This window comes from Vombatus ursinus, unplaced genomic scaffold (genome assembly GCF_900497805.2).
Source record: "Vombatus ursinus unplaced genomic scaffold, bare-nosed wombat genome assembly UNPS02014779.1, whole genome shotgun sequence".
Classification (NCBI taxonomy): domain Eukaryota; kingdom Metazoa; phylum Chordata; class Mammalia; order Diprotodontia; family Vombatidae; genus Vombatus; species Vombatus ursinus.
The window spans coordinates 67,332,466-67,344,707 of NW_020954557.1; the positions used below are offsets into that span (position 1 = coordinate 67,332,466).

Sequence of the window (12,242 nt, forward strand, 5' to 3'; positions counted from 1 at the left end):
ATTACAGAGAATGAATGAATGAAACACTCTTTAAGTGCTTACTATGAGCAAAACACCAATGCTAAGAACTGGAGAATACAAACAGAAAAACAAGACAGCTCTTAAGGAGCTCACATTCTAATGTGAGAGGCAATGCATATGGAAGGTTTCAGCTGCAAGTCAAATAGAAAGGCTCCATGGTCCTTCTGGTGCAGCAGCAAAGCAGATGTTAATACTTCTTCTTTAATATCATTTCCAGTAATAAAATATTATTATTTTATTATTAATATTAGTTTCTGATGTTAAATATTTGACAGCGCCAAGAGAATGGGCCAATCTCTGATGGTACGAGTTTCCTCATCAATGAAATCACAAGTGCAATCCCCATTCCTAATTATATGTGGCATAATGCTAAGCAATTTAGAATGAGAACTATTTGCCTTCTAGAAATGTGTAAGCTAAAACCAAATTTATTGGATTATAAATATGCAAAGGACTGAAAGATATTAAAGTAAAACCACTAAAGTAAGTTAATAAAGCTCATTACAAGCTAGCTTCATAGTCAAGACCTCAGTTGATTAGTATAAGTACTAATATTATCCCATTTTACAGAAGAGGAAAACTCAAAGACTACCCACCACTACCTAGAACATGAGACCAAAAAGGAACTTCAGATTCTACTAGCCAATTCCTTCCTGAGATACTATCTTAAAGAATCCACAGAAAAGCCAGGAGCCGGGCCCTTTGGGGGATAGAGGAGTCACCTCTTCCCTTTGCCCCCTTCCTTTCTTTCTCCCCTTCTCTTGCCCTCCTCCTGCTCAGAGCTCATGTTACCAGTCACCAATTCATATGACGGCAGGAATGAAAACAAGATTTTGATTTCGCTCCATTATGTCTTCCCCCAAAACTGCTTCCCTTTCTTGGCGTCAAATGAAGGTACAAGACTGTAGCCCAACGTGGACTGCAAAGTGTGGCCAGGAAGTAGTTGGTCCTAGGACTGAAGAGAAACAGAAACTGAGCATCCCTCAGGTGTGCAGCCTGTAGATGTGGAGGAATAAGCCAAGAAGGGCAACCAAATCCTTGTAACTGGCCATGGAATGAGTGAAGGATTGAAGGTGCCAGCATCCACTGTGGACTACCTGAAGAGACAAGGGGAAAATGTACTGGTCCTCCAGGCAGAACAGGGAAAAGATGTAATGCCCTAGCTGCTCAAGGAGTCAACATGGGAGGTATCCTCCACTCCACCTGCTGATGCCACCATCCCAGTTTAGAGGAAAATAAAACAGTGATTTATGACTTATCATTTATGCCCTCATCTTTCACCCGAGTCAGTCACTAAACATTTTTTAAGCACCAAAGAGAGAGAAAGACAGAGAGAGAGAGAGAATCCATACGAATAATGAGGCTCATGGGTGGGAAAATATCCCATCACACATACAATAAATACCATTTAGAGCTCTGCAAATCTTTTACTTCTCTGTAATGTCACAATGGTCTGTCTACTCCACTTCCCTGCACTCTCTAGCTCCTACATGAGCTTTCAGTGGTAGATATAAATTCCTTTTTGTAAATACATAAATGCATGATCATAAGATGGTAGATTTAGAACTGAAAGGGATCTTCCAGGCTATCTGATCCAACTCAATATTACAGGAAAACTGAGAATGAGTGAACATAGATGTGAATACCCAGGTGTGACTGTACTTAGGCTGGAATTCTTAGGCACTTGTTATGTAACACATTTTTGAGACTCGGACCACATACTGATTCATTTGTTATGAATATTCCATTACTTAGCTTCATATGTGTATTAACAGACATTGATTTTTGACAGGGAGATTAGCCCAGAGTAATATAGTCAGGGAAGTTAACAAGTCAACAAACATTTATTAAGTACATCCTATGAGCCAGGGAGTGTACTAAGCACTGGGGATACAAGAAAGGTAAAACTAATCCTTCAGGGTAGGCTTCAAGAAGGAAGTACAACTTTAGCTGAATCTAAAAGGGTCTGTAGGATTTTAAGAGATAGTGAGGAGTGTGAAAGACATTAGGTAAATGGACCAGCAAGAATAAGCGATCAGATGTGGAAATGAGTATGGTATATAGAGAAGATAGGAGACCAAAGCACAAACATAGAGTGACCCTAGAATAAACTGAGAACTTTGGGAGTGATCTGACCACAATATGATAATCACCAATTACTTTAAATACACTGGCTACTGCATTCTCATTGCTCCCCATGAACTTGCTTTACATTCTTAGTACATTTGGGCCCCTCCACTATCCTATGTAAATGCTAGAGTATTACTTTGCTTTGCTTAAGGGCTCCCCTCTTCCTAAAAGTCAACACTTTTAGTCTATGCCACTCAATGTAGTACTTTATGGTACAACGTCATCCATAATTACATAAATTATGGACAGACACTGGCAGATGGACCATGAGTTAAGCCAAGGAAAAAAAATGGAGGAAGAAAGTAAGCTAAATTGCATTTGGGGAAATAGTGATTTAAGTTAACTGAAACTTTTCCCTGAATCAAAAACTTATCTTTTAGCTACCAATGTTCCCCTGATGATGTTAATATTGGCATTAAATCATCTAAGGACACTTGGTGTTTAAAAGGTAAATTTTTGCTGAGAGTGCTGCGTAAACGGGATGCCAGGGGATAGAAGGAAAACTTAGGTGACGTTAAGACAAAAGATTAGAAATGTGAAGAAAGTGCTACATGTTTTACCAAGTGAAATATAACCCACTTTCTTCCTCTTAATCCAGTATGATGCCAGTGAATTTTGTACATATTCAATGTCTATACAAAAGTTTATCCAGGCCCTGTGGTCTATGCGCCTAACTGCACATCAAAGTCTGGACAACGGACATTCTTTTCAGTTCTCATATGAACTGGTAGGGGTAAGCCTTTGGAGTGATGATGAATCAAATGTAGGAGGAGCTCAAGGACATGGTGCAATCAAATGTCATCACCAGAAAGGAAAGTCTGAAGGATCTTAAGATTTTAAAAAGCCTTCCATTTGGATGCTGTATTCAACCTTCTCTTCGACGGTGACAAACACCTTCGATGAGCAGATGTCTCCTGGTTTATGCAGAAGGGGAAACAAAAATATGACAGACTAACTACACAAGGACAAGATGAAGCAAATGATCTCATCCACTAGTGTAAAGTTATTTGTTGTTCTTCAATAAGAGATGCCTGGGGCTTTCTCTTAATGGTTAACTCACCCCTGTTCTCTTAAATTAAACAGATTTCTCTAAGGGTTATAAAAGTATTTGGTCACATCCACCTTTTTCTTGACCTTGAACAGAGAATGTTTTTTTTTTCATTCCAATAAATTCTGCCAGCTGCATTCCAAATATCCCCACTTTTCTCCTTTTAATGATTCCTCCTTGCTGTACCCCTACCTCTGCTGGAAAAGGTGCTACTTATCTGTCTTAAGTTACCAGAGAATGCTTCTGATTAGAAGGCCTGAAAAGTTATAAAAACTTAATCTTTACATTTTCTTTTGCAACATCACTAATATGGAAATGTCTTGCATGACTGCCTGCACATGTATAATCCATATCAAATTGTTTGCCTTCTCAAGGAGTGGGGAGGGGTGGGAGGGAAAAAAATAAAATAAAAAATAAATGTAAAAAAGAAGAACTCCTCAGCTTTACCTTAAGAAACTAAAGCTGCTATCAGCTAGTAGTCTTCCTTAGCATGCTAATAGACCATTTTCTTTCCTGTTTCACTACTTAGGCTATTTGATGCCACTCTCCATTCCCATCAGTGGATCTTCCTGGGTGAGATTCTTCCTGCATTCTCCAGAAACCCAGGCTGAGAAATTCCCCAACAGTGACTTGCTTGATATTAATAATCAGAGGATCGTTGAAGAAAGTTATCTCTTATTAATCTATCTGGGAATACTTTATAGTCTTAATAAATGTACATGCTTTACTGGAAGAAAACCTTTAAGGCTGAATTTTGCTCTGCAGACTCAAATTCTCTCTTTTTTTATGTTAAACAGTACATCTGGATCTTAGATTCTTTACATCTTTCAGTCATTTGTGTGACTGTAAAGATGAAATTTGTTATAGGATATCATTTGCAAAGCCCAGACTGTTTCTTTCTGATATATTCATGAAGTGTGCCCTTGATACATGTGCAAATTATCCTCAGGAAGATTTTGTAGGGATGAGAAAGTAGGCATATGACTTGATAGTTACTGATAGCTTCACATAATCACTTTTTTCGGTATTAATAAGATCTAGGCTGGTTTTTTTTTCCCAGTTGTTATGTACTTTTCCCTCTTTCAGATATTCTGAGATTTGATCCCTTGATGTCCTCAAAGTGTGCTGCGTCAAGCACAGACCTCCTCTGTGTATACTTGATATGGTGAAGTTGCTCTTCCTGTCTTTGTTTTCTCTAGTGCTATTTCTGCTTCCTCATGCAGCCCATCAGGGAATGTGATGTTAGAATGCAAATGTAGCAGCTCCAGCATCATTGACAGAAGAAATAGTTTATTATAGAAATCTTAACATATCTTTGCCATTTTTCATATCTGTTGCCCTCCTTCCAGCTTCTATTCTCTCATAGAAAAGTGAGAATAAAGGAATCCTACCCTGCTGATACCTTCCTTTCCAAATGATGCATTCAATGCCAAAACATCGGGTCTCATTTTCAATGTCCATACCCAGGTTACAACACTTCAGGGGAGATACTTGGTTCTATAGACTTTCAGCACAACAGGTGGTATCAGGATTCCCTAAGTCAAGAGCAAATAATAATTGCAGTTGTTGATTCTTGCTTCCTGCGCTGATTCTACCAATTAGGAATAGGTTTTGTACTGTCCCTTCACAATGGGATTGGATGTTTCAAATGCCTTTCTAGCCAGAGGTGAACTGAAAAGCAAGTCATTGGTTCATACCATTTAGACCATTCAACAGTTATGACATATCACATTCAGGGCTGGTTTGTGGCAGATTCGTACTGCTGACCGGAAAGTATCCTGTTAATAGTCCCCACAGACATAAAATCCCATAAAAAGTATATTTTTAGAAGAGACAATTAGAATTTAAAACACTTTAAGTGGATGCTGAGCTAAATAGGAAAAGGAGAAAAAGCAGAAAACATTTTATTCATTAAAATCAACTTATGTGGGGAATGCAATGACAGATGAATGGGTTATAAGACACAAATGGCTACTCTATAATGGCCAGTATTGTTGAGGAATGATCCAAATAATACATTGGTCTAAACAAACAAGTATCCATGGGAAAAAAAGAAAAAAGAGAAAGGGAATCCATACATAAACTAACAGATACAGACTGAGGATCTATGCTCTTTAAAATGGAGGTATTTCAACTTTACCTATCTGTTCAAAACTATCTGAGCCACAGTGATGATTTAGCTGTTCCAATGCTAAATGTTTTATAGAAACAAACCAGAAAACTGTTCTTTGTTTTTTCGACCTGAACCTGATGCTTGTAAATCACACACACAATCTTCCTCTGTGTTCAGCTCAGGCTACTTTAGCAGCAATGTTTCTGCTGACACAAATGATTTCCAAATCTGTGTTTCCCAAGACTTTATAATCACTTCTTCTTCATTTGAAACCCTTTATCATCTATTGCAAGCCCCCAAGAAAACAAACCTGGCACCAACTGAAGGACACACCGCTGATTTTCTAGGGAGGTGTAGTCGCAACTGCGACTGGCAGGATTTTTCTTGTTCCGAGGAGGTTCATGTGATGTCTCAGTTTAAGGAGTTGATTAATGGACGATCTTGTAGCAATCTGGAACAATAAGTCATGGCATCTCAGGAAAGACAGGTCTATGGATTATGTTTGTAAAACTGAGAGACTCTGAAAGCTTGGCATATAAAATCATGGGGACAAATAACATAAGGAATCCACATGGTATAATGCAAAAGCCATTAATGGCACCACAGGAGTCAAATAATACCTGTTTGCTTAGAAAAAATGTGGTTTGAGCAGAAGGGCAAATGTGGTCGTGTGGGAAGTCATTGGTATCCTCTTAAATTCTTACTTAAGATTGAGCTGTACTATGAAAAACTCATCCTGGTTTAAGGGGAAAAGCAGGTAAGACCATGATTCCAGAGGATTCCTGAGGAAGTATGCTATCTAGCTTCTAAAAGAGAGGTGATAGACTGATAAACTTAGGGTATCTGTATCTGTGTGTATGTATACACATAGATATACATATGTGTGTGTGTGTGTGTGTGTGTATATATATGCATATATATTAAGAGAGAGGAGAGAGAGAAAGAGAGAAGGAATTACTAACAAGATTGAGCCTCTCTACCTCAACCCAGCAGAAAGTACAGTGGTGACTCATGGGCCTGATTCCAGTATAAATTGACATAAAAACTTTGATCTGCTCTATTTTTCCAACCTGGACCCATTTTTCTCTCCTTAAGCAGCCTGGCCTTCCCCCCATTCACCTCTCTTCAGTCACCCAATCACCCATTAGCCCTACTGCAGCTCAGAACCCTTAGCCTCTTACCTCAGAAACCTACCCCGTAGTTCAAGCCAGCACAAAGTTCATTTTTAGAAATGTCAATGCAAGAAGTTATTTTGCTTGACTATTCCAACTTATTACGTGTATTTTATTTTTCTTCAATGGGGGAAGGTGGCAGTTAGAAAAAAATGTTAACTGAAAACAAAAGAAGAAAAAGCAGGTAAGCAAACTGAAGTCTCCAGCTTGCTCCTTTTACCCTCACTGTACCAAAATTTGGCCATCTTTAAAAGAAGGAACAATTGCTTTCATAATAATGAGCTCTACTTGTACCTCACTGATATAAATGAGAAGCCAGCCTCACTTAAAACCATGGCTTTAATCTATACAAAGTGTCAAAAGAAGGATCTTCCAGTTCACACATGTATTGTCATTTAGTCAAAATAAAATTATTTTCAAGTCTTGGCTTTGACCCTAGTATGCTATATGATCTTTAACAAACCACTTCATTTCTTACTACCACAGATTTCTCATCAGTAAAATTAAAGTACTGGACTAAAGTCCCTTCCAACTTTAAAATTCCATGAGAACATGAAAACTGAGAACTCAACCAGGCACTATGGAATTATCCAAGGCACTATGGGAGAGAACAAAAGTAGATGACATGGGCCCTGTCATTAAGGACCCTACTCTCTAGCTGAGTGTATCCAACATATATACATTTCTTTTCAAATGATAATTGTATTTATTTTAAATTTAATTTTGAAAATTTAATTAAATTCCCCAGGAGATAGGTAGCATGCTTCATCATCAATCCTCTGGAATCATGGTTGGTCATTGGAATGCTCAGAACTTTCAAAGAGATATTTATAAGGCAATATATACAAGTAAGGACAAATTAATATGATATCTGCAGTTTCACATGGGAATGGAGGGCAGTGAATGGTAGAGCCACCAGATGCAACAAGTGATAGGAGGACCAAGCAAAGGAAGTAATGAAAAGTAGAAAGGGACTAGGCAAGGGTTCTCCAGACTTAAGAAGAATTGATGAATTCCCCCCAATGGGGACAAATATATGCCAATAATTAGATTAGTCATGGACCTGGGAGGAAAAATACTTGTGAGGCTAAAGATATAAGGTCCAAAGTGACAGTATAAAATGGATTGGGCCAGGGTCAAGAACCAGAGATAACCTTTGTATTAGAGGCTCCCTCTTGAAATTAAGAAGTCAGGTACTCTAGAAGACTTCTTGCTTCTCCAAGTCATTGTGCCCTTCCAAATAAGGTCAGATAATCAGTACCTAACATTAGAGACAGCTAGGTGGCTAAGTGGATAGTGTTCTGGGTCTGAAGTCAGGAAGACTTTAATTCAAATCTGGGCTCAGATACTTTTTAGATGTGTGACCATGGGCAAGTCACTTAACCTCTTTTTACCTCAGTTTCCTCAACTGTAAAATGCATATATCTATATCTAGATAATGGGTGGATGATGGATAGATAGATAGATAGATAGGTAGGTAGATAGATAGATAGATCACCCTGTACTCCCCCAGGGTTGTTGTGAGGGTTAAATTAAATAATATTTATAAAGTATTTAGCACAGTGGCTGGCATGTAGCTGGCACTTAGTGTTGTTTGTTGACTGACTGACTGACTGACTAGGTACTTAATATATGCTTGTTTTCTTCTTTCCTTCCTTCTTTACCTCCTCTTTGAGTCCAAGAGTAGCTAGGGGATTCCCTCAGGCTCATAAAACTCAAAACATAGAGTGATTTTATTTGCAGTTAGTATATAAAGAAATAACGCAAAACCACCCTTGCCAGAGATGTGCACAGTCTCTATAACTTGCAGGATTGCATTGGAGTGGTAGGGAACAAAATACTTGGTTTCTCTGAATCACAAAATCTCACAAACAGAAGGGACCTTAGAGGTCATTTAAGCCAGGCAATACATAAACAAAAATAACTCTACTGCCTAGGTGACAAGTGATCATCCAGCCTTTGCTTAAAGAACACCAATGAAGGAGAGCCCCCTTCCATTTTTGGACATCTGTAATGGTTGTGGAGTTTTTTCCTAAATCCAGATCAAATTTGCCTATTTTGCACTTCCATATGCTGCTCTGCCTTCTGCCTTCTGCCTTCTGAGCCAGAGAAGAACAAATCTAATCCCTTTTCTCCCATTCCTTCCAAGAGGCATATTGCATGATATCAATGCCTTTCACTATCTTTATTGCTCTCTTCTGTGCCAGATTATCAATATGCCCCTCCCCCCACCAAAGTAATACCAGAAACTAAATACAATATTCCAGCTACGGTATGGATCAGAATTCAATGATACTGTGGTCTCTTTATTCTTAGTCATTATGCCTTTCTGAATGCAGCCCAAAGGCCTGTTAGCATTTCTGCTGTCATATCACACTATTGGTTCATAATGCTTTTGGTCAACTAAAATTCTCAGCTCTTTTTCAGACAAACTGCTATCTAGTTATTCTTCCCCCATCTTATACTTGTGATGTTGATGTTAGGAACAGAATTTACATGTATCCCTAGTAAATAACATCACATTAGATTTGGTCCAACGTTCTAGCCTGTCAGAATCTTTTTTGGATCCTGACTCTGTCATTCAAGGTGCTAGCCATACCTTCCAGCTCTGTCTCATGAATCTGATAGATATGTCATCTATACCTTTATCTAAGTCACTGAAGAAAATATTAAACAGCATATATCCAAGTACAGATGCCTAAGAGACTGGTTCCTAGCTGACTCTGACCTATTAATGACTATTTTGGGATGCAACCATTCAGCCAGGTGTAAATCCACCTACCTGATATGGTCAAATTCACAATCTCTCCCCTACTTCCCCAAGTATAGCATAAGAAACTTTTGCTAAATGCTTTGCTTTAATCCAGGTAAACTATATCTATAGCGTTCCCTGACCTACCAATCTAGTAATCCTATCCAAGTCTGGCATGAACAGTCTTCAGTGAAGCAATGGTGGTTTTTTTGTGCCCACTGATTTATTTTCTAGATGCTCACTAGTTATCTCTTTAAAAAGGCACTTTGCTTGCAATTGAAGTCAAGCTCTTTAGCTTGGAGCTTGCAAACTCTACTCTCTTCTCCTTACTGGCAACCAAGATAACATTTGTCCTTCCCCAATGCTATGATATCTCTCAATTTTCTGTGATCACAGACAGTGGATCAGCAGGTAACTTCTACCAGTTCCTTTCTTACTTAAGAATATTGTTGATTTGGGCCTAGTAACTTGACCTCATTGGTGGAACCTAGGTGCTCTTCATCTATCCCCCTATTCATACTGGGGGTCAACACCCTATTAACCATTTCTGTTCCATCCTTTCCAGCCCCCAAAAAAGTCATTCTCCTTGGCAGAGAAAAAGAAATAAAGAATTAAGCAGTTGTCTATTCATTATTATCTGTCCCAACCACCATTGTCCCAACCACCCCTCATAGCATTCTCTTTTGTTAATTAATTTATTTTAATTTATCAACAATCACTTCTATAAGCTTTTGAGTTTTAAATTTTTCTCCCCCTCCTTCTCCAAGGTGGCACACAATCTGATACAGGCTATACATATACATTCCTATTAAACATATTTTCACATTAGTGGTGTTGTAAGTAAGAATTAGAACCAATAGGAAGAACCACCACAAAGAGGAAACAAAACACAACAGAAGAAAAAAAAATAGCAAATAGTATACTTTGATCTGCATTCAAACTCCATAGTTCTTTCTTTGGATGTGGATAGCATTTTCCACCATGAGGTCTTTTGAGATGTATTATATTTCAGAAAAGGGTTAAGTCTATCAATATTAGTCATCGCACAATGTGGCTGTTATTATATACAACGTTCTCCTGGTTCTGCTCACTTCACTCAGCATCAGACCATACAAGTCTTTCCAGGTTTTTCTTATAGCACAATAGTATTCCATTACATTCATATACCACAACTTGTTTGGCCATTCCCCAATTGATGGGCATCCTCTCAATTTCTACCCTCATAGCATTCTTATTCTTTCTTTGATCCATCTCTTTTCCCCAGATGTAACTTAAAATAGCACTGCTTGTTGTTCTTAACTTTCCTTCCCAACTTCGATGCTCCTAATGTCATTCTTATGGGACCATGCAAGGCTTTTGTATTTATCCTCCATTGCCAACCCATTACCTCTTTCCATCTTCTGGAAAAAGCTTTTGAAAATTTGTGTGTGTTGATGAGCTCCCTCTGCATCTGTATCAATCTCTTTAGATAATTGCTTCCCTTTCCTCCCCATTGAAATATTTTCTCTTTCTGTCTTCAGAATTTCGTTCTTGAGAGAATTGTATTCTTCTTGGACTGACTTCCTCTATTAAATTTCTAGGCCACAGAATCCTACCTATTCTTTCTCTGAACCACCTGAAATTTTCTTTCCTTAAACCTAGGGTGCATATCACACTATACCTGGCTTTCCTCTTCTATAACATAAATTATAAGAAGGAGGAGTTATTTCCTCTATAAGGTTCCCATTATTCATATTATAGCAACTAATTTCTCCTTGTTGGTGAGACAGATTCTGAATATCAGTTCCCATTGTTGCTTTCTCTACCTTTTGAAGGATAAAATTGCCATTAAGGCAAGCTGAGAAACTGTTAACCACTCTGATTTTATCACCAAGAAAATTCCTATAGATATCTAGATGAAGTTATCCAGCGATCAAGAAAGTAAAAAACATAAGTGCTAGAGTTACATAAGTAACTAGAGTTACAAAGAAAAAGCAAAAACATTCCATGCTGTCAGCAAGTTCATATTCTGATGAAGGCTACAACAGGTACATAAATCAGTAGATGTAAGATAAAGACTGAGTAGATGGAAGGTAGCTCTAGAGGAGAAGGCACTAGTAGCAGGAGTGACTGGGAAAGGCTTTCCACAGTGTATGATGTTTGAGATGAATTTTTAAAAATGCCAGGTATTCCAAGAATCACAGGTTAAGAGGGAGGGCATTCCAGGCATGGGGGACAGCAAAAGTAAAGGCAGAAAACAGAAGAGTATGAGGAACAGCAAGTAGGCCTATATGACTGGACCACAGAGTGTATTTAGAGGGGAGTAATGAGTTAAAAAAAAAAAAAACCTAGAAGATAGAAAGGGATCAGGTTGTGAAATGCCTTAAATACCAAATAGAGGAACTTACATTTGATACCAAAGGCAATAGTGAGTCACTGGAATTTAGTGAGTACAGTAACACGGTAAGATTTATACTTTAGAAAGGTTACTTTGGCAACTATGTGGACAATGATTCTTTCAATAGTCCAGGTAAGAGATGATGAGGGCCTGAACCAGGGTAGTGGCTGTTTAGGTGGAGAAAAAAGGACATCAGGGAGAGAGAAAGAAAAAAATAACAAGCTCTAGCAACTGTTTGTGGGACAACCAAGAGAGGGGAGCCAATGATAAAACTGAGGTCCAAAGCTGGGTGATCAGAAGGATGATTGTGCTCATAGCGGAAATAGGGAAGTTGAGAAGTGCGGTGGTTTAAGAGGAAAGATGATGATCGTGCCTCTGTGTCAGGCTTGTTGTAGGTTTTCTAAATTCCTCATTTATTTCCTCTTTCTATCTAAGTGGTTTGTAATATACTCTATTGATAATACCACTTCTGTTTCCACCCACATTGGTCTTCACAGAAATATACACATCCTGCTCTACTAATTTGTAGCTATGTTACTTTGGGCAAATCACTTTTGAGGCTCAGTTTCCTCATCTGTAAAATAACAATAATGACACTTACCCTAACTAACAGAATTATTGTGAGACTC

The 12,242-nt window shown here is 38.3% G+C and overlaps 1 pseudogene; it reads left to right on the top strand.

The window, feature by feature from the left end:
- Positions 1-870: 870 nt before the first annotated feature.
- Positions 871-1,231, top strand: LOC114045616 (annotated as a pseudogene).
- The last annotated feature ends 11,011 nt before the right edge of the window (positions 1,232-12,242 follow it).